Source organism: Chlorocebus sabaeus, chromosome 21, assembly GCF_047675955.1.
Source record: "Chlorocebus sabaeus isolate Y175 chromosome 21, mChlSab1.0.hap1, whole genome shotgun sequence".
NCBI lineage: Eukaryota > Metazoa > Chordata > Mammalia > Primates > Cercopithecidae > Chlorocebus > Chlorocebus sabaeus.
In genome coordinates, this window is record NC_132924.1 from 124,696,812 (window position 1) to 124,713,435 (window position 16,624).

Sequence of the window (16,624 nt, forward strand, 5' to 3'; positions counted from 1 at the left end):
AATTAAATATGTTATGCCACTCTCCTGGCCTTTAAGGCTACCATTGAGAAATCTGCTGCCAGATGTATTGGAGCTCCCTTATATGTTACTTGTTTCTTTTTTCGTGCTGCTTTTAGGATTTTTTCTTTATCTTTGACCTTTGGGAGTTTGACTGTTAAATACCTTGAAGTAGTCTTATTTGGGTTAAATCTGCTTGATGTTCTCGTACTTAAATATTGATATCTTCCTCTAGGTTTGGGATGTTCTTTGTCGTTATCTCTTGGAACTAATTTTCTACCCCCACCTTCTGTCTACTTCCTCTTTAAGGGCAACAACTTTTAAATTTGCTCTTTTGAGGCTGTTTTCTAGATCTTGTAGGTGTGCTTCATTCTTGTTTTTTCCTTTTGTATCTTCTGACTGTGTATGTTCAAATGGCCTGTCTTCAAGTTTCACTAATTCTTTCTTCTGCTTGATCTGTTTAGCTGTTAAGAGACTGGTGCATTCTTCAGTATGTTAGTTGCATTTTTCAGCTCCAGAATTTCTGCTTGATTCTTTTTAATTATTTCAATCTCTTGTTAAATTTATCTGATAGAATTCTGAATTCTTTCTCTGTGTTATCTTTAGTTTTGTTGAGTTTCCTCAAAACAGCTATCTTGAGTTCTTTTTTTGAAAGGTTACGTATCTAACTCTCCAAGATTGGTCACTGATGCCTTATTTAGTTCATTTGGTAAGGTCATGTTTTCCTGAATCATCTTGATGCTTGAGGATATTTTTTGGTGCCTGGGCATTGAAGAGTTAGGTATTTATCATATTCTTCACAGTCTGGACTTGTTTGTACCCATCCTTCTTGGGAAGACTTTCCATATATTCGAAGGAACTTGAATGTTGTGATGTAAAGTTTTCGTCACTGTTGCCATATCTGCCTTAGATGACACCCCAAGCCCAGTAACACAGTGGCTCTTGTAGACTCATAGAGGCACTGTCTTGATGGTCTTAGATAAGATCCGGAAGATTTCTCTGGATCACCAGGTAGAGATGCTTTTTGTCTTTCCTTACTCTCTCCCAAGCAAACGGAGTCTGTCTGCTGAGCTGCCTGGAGATGGGGGAGTGGTGAAACAAGCACTGTTGTGGCCACCACTGAGATTACCATGGGGCAGACCTGAAGCCAACACAACACCAGGTCTCAACCAAGGTCCTTGGTAACCACCGTGGCTACCGCGTACATTTGCTCAAGGCCCTAAGGCTCTATATTCAGCAGGTAGTGAAACCAGCCAGGCCTATGTCCTTCCCTTTAGGATGGCAAGCTTCCCTCAGTCTTAGGTCCAGTGGTGTCATCCTGGAGCCAGGTCTTGGAATTGGAAATGTTAGGAATCTACCTGGTGCTCTGTTCTACTGCGGCTGAGCTGGCACCCAAGCCTTCCCACTCCTCCCTCCCTTTTTCATGAGCAGAGGAGTCTCCCCCTTAGCTGCCACTGCCCTAGGTTCATGGCAGGTACTGCCTGGCTACTGCCAGTGTTCATTCAAGGCCCAAGGGCTCTTCAGTCAGTTTGTAGTGAATGCTGCCAGGCCTGAGACTCTCCCTTTGGGGCAGCAGGCTCCCCTCTGGCCCAGAGCAGGTCCAGAAATACCATCCAAGAGCTAAGGCCTGGAATCAAGGACCCCAAGAGCCCGCTTGGTGCCCTACCCCACTGTGGCCGCACTGATACCTAGGCTGCAAGACAAAGTCCCCTTTGCTCTTCCCTCTCCTTTTCTCAAGCAGAAGTCCCTTTCTGTAACCACCACATCTGGGAGTGTGCTGGGTCACACCTGAAGCCAGCATGTCTCTGAGTCTCACCCAAAGGCCCGTGATGAGTGCGGCCTGGCTACTACTGCTGATGATTTGGGGCCCGAGGGCTCTTTAGTCAGCAGGTGATAAATCCTGCCAGAACTAGGTCCTTCCCTTCAAGGTAGCCGGTTCCCTTGTAGCCCAGGCTGTGTCTAGAAATGTTATCTGGGACATTTGTCCAGGTCTGGAATGGGAGCCTCAGGACTTTGCCTGGTTCCCTATTCTGTTGTGGCTCAGCTAGTGTCCAAGTTGTAAGAGAAACTCCTGTTTACTCTTCCCTCTCCTCTTCTCAAGGGGAAGGAAAGAGTCTCCCCGGAGCTGCGAGCTGCACTGCCTGAGGTCGAGGGAGGGGTGGCGCAAGCACTCCCTTGGTGGTCGCGCTGGTGTCTTACTGGGCTGCGTGCCCCCCAAGTCCATTGGCTCCAAGCCTAGCCCAACACCAACTTGCCCAGGAATTGCAGTCTTTGTGGTCTGGACTGCTATTCAGGTTTATTTTGAATCCCAGAGCAGTTTAGCCCCCGGTGGTAAGGCTTGCTGGAACTTGAGTTTCCACCACCAGGATGGGCACTTCCCCTCTGGCTAGGGCTCATGTAAATGCTTCCCCTGTGGGCGCCCGCTGAATTCTGCCTCGTGTTGCTTTCTGCTGTGACAGAGCAGCACTGAGTTCCGATGTGAAAGTCCCACAATCACTGCGCTCTCCCTCCCCCAAACACAGAGATTCTCTCTCTGTGCCACAGGGATGGGGGAGGGGTAGTGTCAGCAATTCAGGACTTTTTTATTCTCTTCAGTGCCTCTTGCAGTGATATTATGTTAAAACCATGTGATTGCTCATCTGATTTTTAGTTCTTATGAAGGTGCTTTTTTGTGTGGATTGTTGTTTAATTTGGGAAGATGATTGGGGGAGGCTTCCATTTGACCATCTGGCTCTTCCTCTCCTCCTAGAATTTTATATATATATATATATATTTTTTTTTTTTTTAATAGTTTGTGCCAGCTGGGATTTTGATCAGATCCACTTTTATTTGGTTGATATGCATCTTAAGTTTCTTTTTTGATTTCTTTGCAATATGTTTGTTAAAGAAATTGGGTTATTTGTCTTGTACAACTTCATATATTTTTTAAATGCATGCTGTTCAGATAAATAGAAAAATATCAAGGCCCCCACCCTCCAGTGCTGGTAGACTTTACCTTTTGAGGGATATTAATATGCTCGTGATGGACTAGTTTTGCTTATTTTTACCATAAAAGATTTGGTCTGGCATTCCTTTCTGCTTCACATTATGAGAACAGTTGGTTGGTTGGTTTTCCAAACATAAAATGGTATTATAATTTGGAATATGCTTTTCATACTACTGTGCACTCACCAAAATATTCTGGTATTACTCCCTCAGTATGTATCATTCAGGCTTTTCAAGTTAAATGTCATCAAGCTGTAGGTGTCTGTTCTTCACTTCTGACAATTTCTTTGCTGTTCCTTGTAAAAAGTTCTACTGCACTTTTTGTTGTGGTAAAATATACATAATGTTTATCATTTTAACTATTTTTAGCTGTATAATAAAGTGGCATTAAGTCCATCACAGTGTTATGTCACTATCACCAGAACCTTTTCATTACCCCAAACAGAAACTCTGTAACCATCAAGCAATAACTCCCCATTTTCCCAGCCCCTTTCTGTTTGTGTGAATATGCCTATTTTAGATACCTTGTATAAGTGGAATTGTATGGTATTTATCCTGTTGTGTCTGATTTACTTCACATAATGTTTTCAAGATTCATCCATGCTGTAACATGCATTATACTTCATTCTTTTTTATGGCTGAATAATATTCCATTGTGTGTATATATCACAGTTTGCTTATCCATTCATCCTCTAGGATATTGGACTGTTTCCACCTTTTGGCTATTGGGAATACTGTTGCTGTGAACATGTGGGGCATCTGACCCCTGTTTTCAATTCTTTTGGGTATACTGTATACTCAAAAGTATATTGTATATATATGTATATACTATATATTTATACAGTATACCTATATATAGTGGAGTGGCACTGCTGGGTTATATGGCAGTTCCATGCTCAACATATTGAGGAACTGACAAACTCTTCTTCACATTTTAAAAACTGCTTTCTTAAAGATCTTCTTACCTTACTAGTTGCTAAATCTGATGGCTCTACCTCTCTTCTCACCTGTCTTAGTTTCTCTGTAAATCTTTGTGGCACCTCACATTGCTGTCGATAGACCCTCTTATTATTCTGCTTTGTGGTTCTTCTCAGGCCCTTCCTGGGTTCTTCCCCCTCCACACAGTCCTTAAATGTGCATGTTCCCAGAGATTCAGTGCTTGCTCCCTAACTCATTTTGCTGTCTTCATTACTTAAACTCTCCTTTGCTATTATTTTCCTGTAACTTAAACTATCCTTTTGGTTTTAAACACCTCTCTCAGGCTTACATTTGAACTTGAATCTCATGGGCATTTCCATTATCAGTGTTCTTTTTAATGTGACATGTCTAAAACAACATTCATCTTCTGTTAATCCTCTTAAGCCCATTCTCTCCGTGGTCCCTGTCACTGAGGCTTGAAAGCTGTGTATTGATTTCATTATCTGTTTGTCCCCTGGGGGCCCATGCCCTGTACAGTTGATGAGTGTGGGCAGTTCTGCTGGTCCTCCTTTGCACTCACTTTCACAGTTCTAAATCATGCTATGAGAGCCTCTTACTTGAATTTTTCTAACTATATTTCTTGGTTCTAGATTTTTTTTTCCCTCCGTTCCAAATCATTTTACACACAGCTGCTAGAATTTTCTCCCTAAGATGTATTTGCCTAAAGACAATACCCCTTTTGCGTGCAGAACAAGTTAATTCTTTTCATCCTCAGCATCAGAGCCCCTTCCTGTCTTCATATAATTAATTACCTTCCAGTAACCTTATCTTGCGCTGTGATTCATCTGTAGTCATTATTACAGCCAACCATTCTACTTGCTTTTCTCTTTGGAAAACTGAAAATGTACAGGTTGCAGTTGTCCAAGACTTGAACTTTCTCCTTTGAAATATTTCAGTATTTGGCCATTGGAATTTTAATCCTTAAAGCCAACACTTAAATCTCAAGTTACCTAAGAAGTCATCTTCAAGTGTTTCATGCAAAATTAATGTCTCCATCCTTATTTCCATATAGTTTGCTTGTATCTTTATTGTAGCACACTTCGAAGTTTGCTTCAGGATATGCTAAAGTTTTCCACCCGATTTATTATTTCTTTGTGATTTTTTTTTCCCTAGAGAAAAAGATTACTGACCAAAATGTGTAATGGTTTCTAAGGCGTTCACGATGTTGTCAGACTGCTTTTTAAAAACTCTGCACTTTGGCTGGGTGGCTCAAGCCTGTAATCCCAGCACTTTGGGAGGCCAAGTTGGGAGGATCGCTTGAGGCCAGGAGTTCGAGACCAGCCTGAGCAACATAGTGAGACCCCTGTCTCTATAAAAATAAATAAATAAACCTTGCAATTTATAATTTCATCATTGATAAGTATATCATTTAACTACTATACTTTGAATGTAAGTATTTAGAAAAACTTTCCTAGTTTGTGTTAGAAAATAGTATCTTATTTTTATTTGCTTGTTTTTGCTAATTATTGAGACTGAAGACTTTTCCAACGTATTTCCTTGTTTGTTTCTCTGGTGAAGTCTTTTTTATATACTTGTTCCACTAATTTAATACTTTATTCATTTATCTAATCCCATGACTCATTTGCTATAGATATTTTTTCTGTTTTTGTCCTTTTGCTTTTTAATTTTGGCCATCACCTTTTGACTTATAGTAATAGCTTTAATTGATTTTTAAGATTAATATTTGTAAATGTTTTCTTTAGTTTTCACTATATTTTTAGAAACTTGGAAAGAGTTGGTAAAAAGACAAGGGAACTTCATTATAAATTGCATTTTAAAAGAGAAAGCATGTATTATCCTTACAACCTATTGATCAGTTAACTTAAAAATCTTTAGGATAGTAAAAAGGTCTACCTAACTTTTTTCTGTTTTTGCTCCTTCCTGTACACCTTCCTGCACACTGATCTGTTTTTTTTATTGTGATGAAATATAGATAACATGAAGTTTATAGTTTTAATGATTCTTTTTTTTTTTTTGAAACAGGGTCTCGTGCTGTCTCCCTGGCAGAAGTGGTGCAGTGGCCACGGTTATGGCTTACTGCAGCCTTGACTTAGTGGGCTCAAGTGATCCTTCTGCTGCAGTCTCCTGAGTAGCTGGGACCACAGGTGCACACCACGTCTGGCTAATTTTTTTTGTATTTTTGTAGAGACAGGGTTTCACCATGTTGCCCGGGCTGGTCTTGAACTCCTGGGCCCAAGCAGTCCGCCCACCTCAGCCTCTCAAAGTGCTGGGACTACAGGCGTGGGCCACTGAGCTTGGCATATTCATGTTACTAAATCTGTGAGCCTATTCATGCTATTGGAAAGGATGCTGTGTTTGTTAGTCAGGGTTCTCCAGAGAAACAGAACCCATAGGATGTGTATATACACACACACAAACGTACACACACAGATTTATTTTAAGGAATTGACTTAAAAAAATTGTTGGGAGTGTGTGGAGACTAGCAAATCTGAAATCTGTGGAGCCAACTAGAGACACAGGGAGGAGTTACTGTTGCAGTTTGAGTCCAAAGGCAGCACGGAGGCAGGATTCCGTCAGTATGTGTTCAGATATCCTCTTCTTATAAAGTCACCAGTCCTATTTAACTAGGGCTCAGCCTAATGGCTTCATTTTAATTTAATTATTCTTTAAAGACTGTATCTGTAAATACAGTTACATTCTGAGGTACTAGGGGTTAGGACTTTAACATGAATTTTTGGGAAAACACAATTCATCCCATAGAAGATGCCAAATAATCTACTTTGGGATGGAGTGGGAGGAAGCAAACCAGCAGATGTTTTCTTAAACTCATTTATGGAATTCATAATTTGGTATGAAATGCATTTTATAAATGGCTAGCAAGCCACTTTTATTATCTGATGTTATGTTTATAAATTGCTAGGGAATCTATTCTCTGTCTCCAAAGTGTTTCCAGAAAATTCTGACTTCTTATTTCATATTAAGTTACCAGGTATTTGGTATATATAAAGTGTGTGTGTGTGTGTGTGTGTGTGTGTATGTGTGTGTGTGTATATATATGGTATATATAAAGTACCAGGTATTTGGTACTTTTTGTTAAGAGGATACTTTTTAAATTAAATATTTTTCAAAAACTAGAATTGGTGCTTATTACTATCTTATTCTATAAAGTATATAAACTCAATATTAAATCTCACGGAAATATTAAAGTCATTAGCATTTCCATACTGACAAGATTGGACTTTCAAATTTTTGCATCATGGGAACTAAAAATTCTTCTTTTTAAAATAAAATAAAGCATTTTGTTTTGTGATAATTGTAGATTCACATGTAATTATAAGAAATAATATGAAGAGATCTTGTGTACCCTTTACCTAATTTCCCCCAATGGTAATATCTTGTGAAAGTATAGTGTAATATTAAAACTAGGATATTGACGTCCCACACCCATCTCTTCAACCCTTCCACAACCCCCTGAATCCCTGTTGTCCCCAGTTCATGGCAATCACTAGTTTCTTCTCTGTTTCTGTACTTTTGTCATTTCAAGGATGTTATATAAATGGAATCATACAGTAAGTAAGCTTTTAGGATTAGACTTTTTCACTCAGCGTAATTCCTTTGATTTATCCAAGTTGTCACATTTATGGGTAGTTTGGAAAATGCTGTTTTTAGAGTCCCAGCCCCAGCATCGCAGAACAGGGTTTCTGAGACTTGGCACTATGGACATTTGGACTAGATAATTCTTTGATATTGAGGACTGTCCTGTGCATTGTAGGATATATAGCATCCGTGGCATTTACCCAATGCATGCTAATAGGATCCCCCCAGGTATGACAACCAAAAATGCCTTCAGACATTGCCTAAAGTTCCCACGGGTTGCTACATTTTCCCAGAAATTACCAAATATCCTATCCCTTGGGTGAGAACCACTGGAGTAGAGTGTAGAAAGTGGACTTGGAGTGAGGAGACTACAACAAAATCCATCCCTCAGACTATTCTGCATGTCTGCACACCCTTCTACACACATGTCCATGTGAGCGTTCCCTTACCTAGAGACTACCTTGTAACGTTACAATGAAATTTGTACGAAATAATAAAGAAGCAGCAGAAGTAACAAGAAAATAGTTAACATATACAGAGACACACACCAAACCCATGAGAATGGACTCTGGAGGCTGTGTCCTTTGACTCCATGGACAAGACTTAGTTGAAGACTAAATCATGTAGACACATTATAACCTCTAGAAACCAATATGCATACAGAATCCAGCACCTTCATGTAAGTGTCAGGCTTAAAGGAACAGTAGTTTGTTGGGTCAGGTACTTCCCCGCCCCGAGACAGGTTCTTGCTCCGTCACTCAGGCTGGAGTGCAGTGCATGATCACTTGGCTTACTGCAGCCTTGACCTCCCCAGGCTCAGGTGATCCTCCCACCTCAGCCTCCCAAGTAGCCGGGACCACAGGTGTGTACCACCACGCCCAGCTAATTTTTTTTTTGTATTCTTTGTAGCGACAGGGTTTTGCGATGTTGCCCAGGCCAGTCTTGAACTCCTGGGCTCAACTGTGCGCCTGCTGGGCCTCTCAGAGTACTGGGATTACAGGCATGAGCCACTGCACCTAGCCCAGATGCTTTCTTTTTTAAAAAGCGTATCATGGAAATTTTCAGACATGAAAAAATTAATAGATTTTTAAAAATCTATTAGTAATCTTTTTTTTTTTTTTTTTAAACCCATAGCCCTGCCCTTTTTGTTTAATTGAAGCAAATCTCAGATATTAGATGGGTTTTCCTTTTTTTTTTTTTTTTTTTGAGATGGAGTTTCACTCTGTTGCCCAGGCTGGAGTGCAGTAGTGCCATCTTGGCTCACTATAACCTCCACCTCCTAGGTTTAAGCGATTCTCCTGTCTTAGCCTCCTGAGTAGCTGGGATTACAGGCGTCTGCTACCATGCCTGGCTGATTGTTGTATTTTTAGTAGAGATGGGGTTTCACATTGTTGGCCAGGCTGGTCCCAAACTCCTGACCTCAAATGACCCACCTGCCTCAGCCTCCCAAAGTGCTGGGATTATAAGTGTGAGCCACCGTGCCTGGCCAGAATTAGATGATTTTGGTGATATAAAATAATCTATGTCCTAATCTATGCCCCAACCCCCATTCTTTTTAAAATAAACTTTTAGTTTTAGACTAGCCTTAGATTTATAGAATATTGTGACGATATTAGAGAATTCCCACACATCCCATATCCAATTTCCCCTGTTATTAACATCTTACATTAATATGGTATATTTCAGTTAATGCTAATGTCCATACTGTATTCAGATTTTCTTAGTTTTTACCTAATGTGCTTTTGCTATTCTAAGGACAATAGGTAAAAGCTAAGGCTCTCATTCAGGATACCACACTGCATTTGGTCATTATGTCTCTTTAGGCTGTTCTTAGCTGTGACAATTTCTCACACTTTCCTCGTTTTTGATGACCTTGACAGTTTTGAGAAACGCAGGCATACACTGGTGATATTGTGGGTTCAGTTCTGAGCCACTGCAGTAAAGGGACTATCACAAAGTGAGTCACACAAATTTGGGGGGGGTGTTGCATAGAAAACTAACGTTTACATTATACCATAATCTTTTAAGTGTACAATAGCATTACAGCTAAAAAAAAAAAAAAAAAGCCCAATGTGCATGCCTTAATTTTAAAAATACTTTGTTGTTCAAAAATGCTAATGATCATCTGAGCCTTCAGTGAGTGGTAATCTTTTTCTGGTGAGAGTCTTGTCTCAACATTGATGCCTGCTGATGCTTCCTGAAGGTTAGGATGGCTGTGGCAAGTTCTTCTTTTTTTTTTTTTTGAGATGGAATCTTGCTCTGTTGCCCAGGCCGGTGCAATCTCAGCTCACCTCAACCTCTGCCTCCCTGCTTCAAGTGATTCTCCTGCCTCAGCCTCCCGAGTAGCTGGTACTACAGGCATGCGCCACCACACTCGGCTAATTTTTTTGTAGTTTTAGTAGAGATGGGGTTTCACCATGTTGACCAGGCTGGTCTCAAATTCCTGACCTCAAATGATCCACCTGCCTTGGCCTTCCAAAGTGCTGGGATTACAGGCGTGAGCCACTGTGCCCGGCCAAGTTCTTAAAATAAGGCAGAAGTAAAGTAAAGTTTGACATATTGATTGACTCTTCCATTCACAAAAGATTTTTCTGTAGCTGTTTGATAGCAATTTACCCACAGTAGAACTTCTTTCAAAATTAGAGTCAATCCTCTAAAACCCTGCTGCTGCTTTATCAACTAAGTTTAGTAATATGCTTTTTGTTGTTTGAACAATGTTCACAGCATCATCACCAGGAGTGATTCCATTTCAAGAAACCATTTCTTTGCACATCCATATCTTCTGTCTCTACTTCTAATTTTGGTTCTCTTGCTATTTCACCCTATCTGCAGTGACTTACTCCACTGAAGTCTTGAAGCTGTCGCTTATCCATGAAGGTTGGAACCAACTTCTAAACCCCTGTTAATATTGATATTTTGTTGTTCTGGCAAATGTGGACTAAAAAAAAAAAATGGTATTTTGACCTCCTCTAATGAGTGGGTTTTTTTTGTTGTTGTTTTGTGAGATACAGTTTTGCTTTGTCACCCAGGCTGGAGTGCAGTGCTGCAGTCATAGCTCACTGCAGCTTCAAACTTCTGGGTTCAAGCAGTCCTCCCGCCTCGGCTTCCCGAGTTGTTGGGACTACAGGCATATGCCACCATGTCCAACTTTTTTTTTGGTATTTTTTTGTAGCGATTGGGTCTGTTGTCCAGGCTGGTCTTGAACTCCAGGCCTCAAGTAACCCTCTGTTGTCCAGGCTGGTCTTAAACTCCAGGCCTCAAGTAGCCCTCCCACCTCCACCTCCAAAAGTGTTGGGACTACAGGCATGAGACACCATGCCTGGCTATGAATGTTCTTAATGGCATCTAGAATGATAAAGCTTTTCCAGAAAGTTTTCAATTTATTTTGCACAGATCCACCAGAGGAATCACTATCTGTGGCAGCTGTCGTCTTATGCAATTTACTTCTTAAATAATTAGACTTGAAAGTAGAAATTATTCCTTGGGCTGCAGAATGTACAGTGTGTTAGCAGGCATGAAAACAACATTTATCTCCTTATATATCTCCATCACAGTTTTGGGGTGACTAGGTATATTGTCAGTGAGCAGTGATATTTTGAAAGCAATCTTTCTGATTAGTAGGTCTCAACAGTGGGCTTAATATATTCAGTAAACCATGCTGTAAAACAGATGTGCTGTCATCCAGGTTTTGTTGTTCTATTTCTAGAGCACAGGCAGAGTAGATCTTGCATCATTCTTAAAGGCCCTAAGATTTTCAGAATGGTGAGTGACCATTGGCTTCAACTTAAAGTCACCAGCTGCATCAGCCCCTAACAAGAGAGTCACCCTATCCTTTGAAGTCAGACATTGATATCTCTAGCTATGAAAGGTTCTAAATGCCATCTTTTTCCAATAGATGGCTGTTTAGTCTACATTGAAAATATATTGTTTAGTGTAGCCAACCTCATCAGTGATCTTAGCTAGATCTTTTGGATAACTTGCTGCAGCTTCTCTGTCAGCACTTGCTGCCTCACCTTATATTTTATGTTGTGGTGATGATACCTTTCCTTAAACCTCATGAGCAATTCTTTGCTCGTTTCAAACATTTCTTCTGCAGCTTTCTTACTTTTCTCAGTCTGCATAGAATTGAAGAGAGTTAGGGCCTAGCCCTAAGACTGGTTTAAAGGAATGTTTTGACTGGTTTGATCTTCCATCTGGAGGACTAAAGCTTTCTCCATATCCGCATTAAGGGTGTGTCACTTTCTTATTCCTGTGTTCACTGGCATAGCACTTTTAATTCCCTTCAAGAACTTTTCCTTTGCGTGCAAGAGGCCTAGCTTTCAGCCTGTCTTGGCTTTCCACATGCCTTCCTCACTAAGCTAAATCATTTGTAGTTTTCTATTGAAAGTGAGAGATGTGTGACTCTCCTTTCCCTTGAACACTTACAGGCCATTGTAGAGTTATCAATTGTCTGGATTTCAATACAGTTGTGTCTTAGGGAACAGGGAGGCCCAAGGAGATGGGGAGACACAAAGGAATGGCTGGTTTATTTTTTTGTTCAGATGATTGTCACGGCTATGGCTATTATGAGCTCTTCAGTTGGTTCCATCTGTCCCTTTGATGTGCCCCCGACATTGTGGTTTTGGTTTGTTTTATTGAGCACTTCCTTATTTTCTGGCACTGCAAGAGCCATCTTGCATATTTCCTGTCCCAGTCTTAGAATCAGCCATTTTCCTAAGGACTCCTGGTCCCTTTTTATTGGAGAATGATATTAAAAACCAAGATCTGGGTGTGTGTTAGGCCATTCTTGCATTACTATAAAGAAATACCAGAGACTGGGTAATTCATAAAGAAAAGAGGTTAAATTAGCTCAGAGTTCTGCAGGCTTTATAGGAAGCATGGTGCTGGCATCTGCTTGGCTTCTAGGAAGGCCTCGGGAAGCATCCAATCATGGCAGAAGGCAAAAGGGGAGCAGGGTGTCACATGGTGAAAGCAGGAGCAAGCAAGAGAGAGTGGTAAGGGAGGTGCCACATACTTTTAAATGACCAGATCTTGTAAGAAATCCCTGTCAGGAAGTCAGTACCAAGCCATGAGGGATCGATTCACCCCCATGATCCAAGCATCTCCCACCAGGCCCCACCTCCAGCACTGGATCATGTATCTGCCTCTGTCATAATGATTACACAGAAGTTATCCTGCCCTAAAAATTCCTCTGTGCTTCATATTGAACCCTCTGCCTTCCCACCCTATGAGCCCCTGACTACTACTGATCTCTTTATCATCTCTATAGTTTTACCTTTTCCAGAATGTCATATAATGGAAAGCATACAATATGTAGCCTTTTCAAGCTGGCTTCTTTCATTTAGCAATATGCATTTCAGTTTCTTTCACATCTTTGTGTAGTTTGATAGTTCTTTTTGCTGAATTAAACCCCATTGTATGGATGTACCACTGTTCATTCATCTTTTGAGGGACCTCTTAGTTGGTTGTTTCCAAGTTTTGGCGGTTATGAATAAAGCTGCTGTAAGGTTTCATGTGCAGGTTTTTGTGTTGGTGAGTTTTGATAGTTTAAAGAAATTGATACATTTCGTCTTGTATTTGTGGGTATAGAGTTGTTTGTAATATTTCTTTATTATCCTTTCACTGTTCACGGGAGCAGTGTGATGACTCATTCTTCATTGCTGATACCAGTAATTTGTCTTTTGTCTTTTTTCTCAGGGAAGAGAGGGTACAGTCTAATCCGTTTACCTGGCTAGAGGTTTATCACTTTTTTTGATCTTTTTAAAGAACCAGCTTTTAGTTTTGTTGATTTTTCTCTTACTGTTTTCCTTTTTCCAATTTCACTGATTTCTACTTTAATTTTTATTGTATTTTTTCTTCTGATTGCCTTAGGCTTAAATTGTTTTCCTTTTTATTTTTAATTTTTAAATTTTTAATTTTTCTACTAAGTTCATGTCAGACAAGTAAAATGGGCTGACTTCGTAATAAGATTTGAGGGAGGCATATTTCCCACAAGCACTTGAAAATCCAATCACCACACTTATGAACTACAAAAGAAATTGTTGTTCTTTCTCTCATTTTCAGAAGTGAAAGCTTAGGTTATTGACTTCAAACCTTTCTTCCTTTCTAATATTTTCATTTAATGCTGCATGTTTTTCTCTAAACACTGCGTGCTTTGTATCCCACAAATGTTAAGTTATATTTTCATTTTTACTTTAGTTCAATGTTATTTAATTTTTGAGACTTCTTAGACCCATGGGTTATTTAGAAGTGTATTAATTTCTAGATATTTGGGGATTTTCCAGATATCTCTGTTACTGATTTCTAGTTTAATTCATGTTATTTGAGACCATGCTTTGTATGCTTTCTAGTCTTGATTCTAGTCTTGAATCTGTTAAGATGTGTTTCATGGTCCAGAATGTGGTCTATATTGGTGAATGTGAGCTAGAGAAGAATGTATATCTACTATTGTTGAATGGAATTTTCTATAAATGTCATTTAGATCAGGTTGATTGATAGTGCTGTGCTGTTGAAGTTACCAGTTTCTTCACTGATTTTCTGTCTGCTTGATCTATCAATAACTGACAGTGTTGACGTCTCCACCTGTAGTAGTGGATTTGTCTCTATATTTTTCTTAGTTTTTGCCTCATGTATTTTGATGCCTTCTTATTTGAAACATACACATTCAAGATTGTTAATGTCTTCTTGGAGAACCGACCTCTTTATTATTATGTAAGACCCTTTTTATCCCTGATTATCAGACAAAATCTGTTTTGTCTGCAGTTAAAATTACTCCAGCTTTCTTTTGAGTAACATCAGCATGATACATCTTTGTCCATCCCTTTACTGTTAGCATATCTAAATCTTTATAGTTCAAGTTGGTTTCTTACAGACATGATATGGTTAGGTCTTTTTAAAAAATTTTGTCCACTGTGGCACTCTCTTTTGATTGGTATATTTAGACAATTCACATTAGAAGTGATTATTAATATCGTTGGATTAGCATCTTCCATCTTCGTAACTGTTTTGCATTCATTGCTTTTTAATTTTTTTTTAATTGGGCATTTTATGTGATTCAACTTTATCTCATCTCTTGTATGAGCTTCCTATTCCTAACAGCACAACTTATCTTACAGTTCTAGAAGTCAGAAGTCTGAAATGCGTCTCAGGGGACTAAACTCAAGGTGTTGGCAGGGCTATTTCACTTTTTTGAGGTTCTGGGAGAGAATCTGTTTCCTTGCCCTATTGAGAAGCCACCTGCAGTCCTTGGCTTGTGGCCCTCTTCTTCCATCTTCAAAGCTAGCAGCAGGTCGAGTTCTTCTCACATTGCATCACTCTGATCTCCTCTTTTGCCTCCCTCTTTCACATTTAAGGACCCTTGTAATTATATTGGGTCTACTCACATAATCCAGAATAATCTCTGTATTTTAACGTCATCTGAGTAGCAACTTTAATCCCATCTGCTACCTTAATTCTGGGGATTAGGGTGTGTATATTTCTGAGGAGACCATTATTCTGTCAGTTACCATGTAGCATATCAATTATACTTTTAAAAAGTTTTTAGGAGGCTGAGGCAGGAGAATCGCTTAAACTTGGGAGGCAGAGGTTGCAGTGAGCCAAGATCATGCCACTGCACTCCAGCCTGGGCAACGAGAGCAAAACTCTGTCTCAAAAAAAAAATTCTTTTTTTTTAAAGCTGGGTGCTGTGGTTCACCCCTGTAATCCCAGGATTTTGGGAGTCCGAGGCAGGTGGATCACTTGAGGTCAGGAGTTTGAGACCAGCCTGGCCAACATGATGAAACCCCCATCTCTACTAAAAACACAAAATTAACTGGGCATGCCTGTCGTCCCAGCTACTCAGAAGGCTGAGGCAGAAGAATTGCTTGAACCTGGGAGGCAGAGGTTGCAGTGAGCCAAGATCGTGCCACTTCCAACCTGGGTGACAGAGTGAGACTCCGTCTCAAAAAAAAAAAAAAAAAAAAAAAAAAAAAAAATTCTAATGTGTAGAAAGCAAAAGTTCCTCTTCAAAGCTTCCCCTTTAAATCATAAATGTTATTGATAACTTTTCTCAGAACTTTCTTCAAGTTTCTTATAGTAATGACTCTCTGTTAAGCCTTATGTAGCAAATGTGACAGAATAAGCATACTCTGACTTCAGTATCTGTGTTAAACATGCTCACAGCCACGTAATACATTCTGTGTCCTTGTCCCTTAGTCAGATTATTCGTGCTGAACGTGCCCAGGCATGTTCCAGCTTGCAGCCTCTTCCCTTATTTGGGAATATTACTACTTTTCTAAATCCTTTCATAAGCAACTTCCTTTTTTCCTTTGTTCCCCACTGCCTTTACCTATTTAGAAAAGTTTTGAACTGTTAGCCAATCGGGTTTTAGTTTAGGTTGTGAGGTCTGGCTCCAGCCAATGGAGTCAGGACACAGCAATAGGGACCTCATGCGTAAAGGATAAATATTCTAGTGTCTTTTTTACTTTGTGTGTGCTCGTGGCAGGATTGCTGACGGACACCACCCTTTCTGCAGAGTAAACGTCACCTTGCTGAGGAAACTTTTTGTCTGATTGCTGATTCTTCTCTGCGACATTGGGGAATAAGCATTTGTTTCCATCATAGTGTTTACTCTTGAGTTTACAGTATACATTTTATTTTATTTTTCAGTTGGCATATAATTGTGTATATGGGGTACATAGCGATGTTTCTATACATATAATAATGTATCAGTGATCAGATCAGAGTAATTAGCATATCCATCGACTCATACATTTATCATTTCTTTGTGTTGGGAACATTGAATATTCTCCTTACAGGTATTTGAAACTGTACAATATGTTATTGTGAACTGTAGTCATCCTACAGTGCTATAGAACACTAGAACTTATTCCTCCTATCTAGCTGTAATTTTGTATCCTTTAACAAATCTCTTCCTATCTCCTCCCTTCCCCCTACCCTTCCCAGCCTCTAGTACCCTCTGTTCTAATTTTTCTGTAAGATAACTGTTTTTTCAGCTTCCACATGTAAATGAGAACATGTGGTGTTTAACTTTCTGTTCCTGGCTTATTTCACTTAATATCCTCCAGTTCCATCCATGTTGCTGTGAATGACAGGATTCCACTCATCT

At 39.8% G+C, this 16,624-nt stretch overlaps 1 protein-coding gene and 1 non-coding gene across 6 annotated transcripts in view; one reads left to right on the forward strand and one right to left on the reverse strand.

Annotated features, from left to right (window-relative positions):
• GALNT11 (polypeptide N-acetylgalactosaminyltransferase 11) overlaps window positions 1-16,624 on the forward strand; it is an 80,880-nt gene that overhangs the window by 14,392 nt on the left and 49,864 nt on the right. The gene's annotated exons all lie outside the window — the stretch shown is intronic.
• On the reverse strand, window positions 13,451-13,556 carry LOC119621644 (small nucleolar RNA U13). Its single transcript, XR_005238188.1, has one exon. It is a non-coding gene; the product is annotated as a small nucleolar RNA U13 (small nucleolar RNA).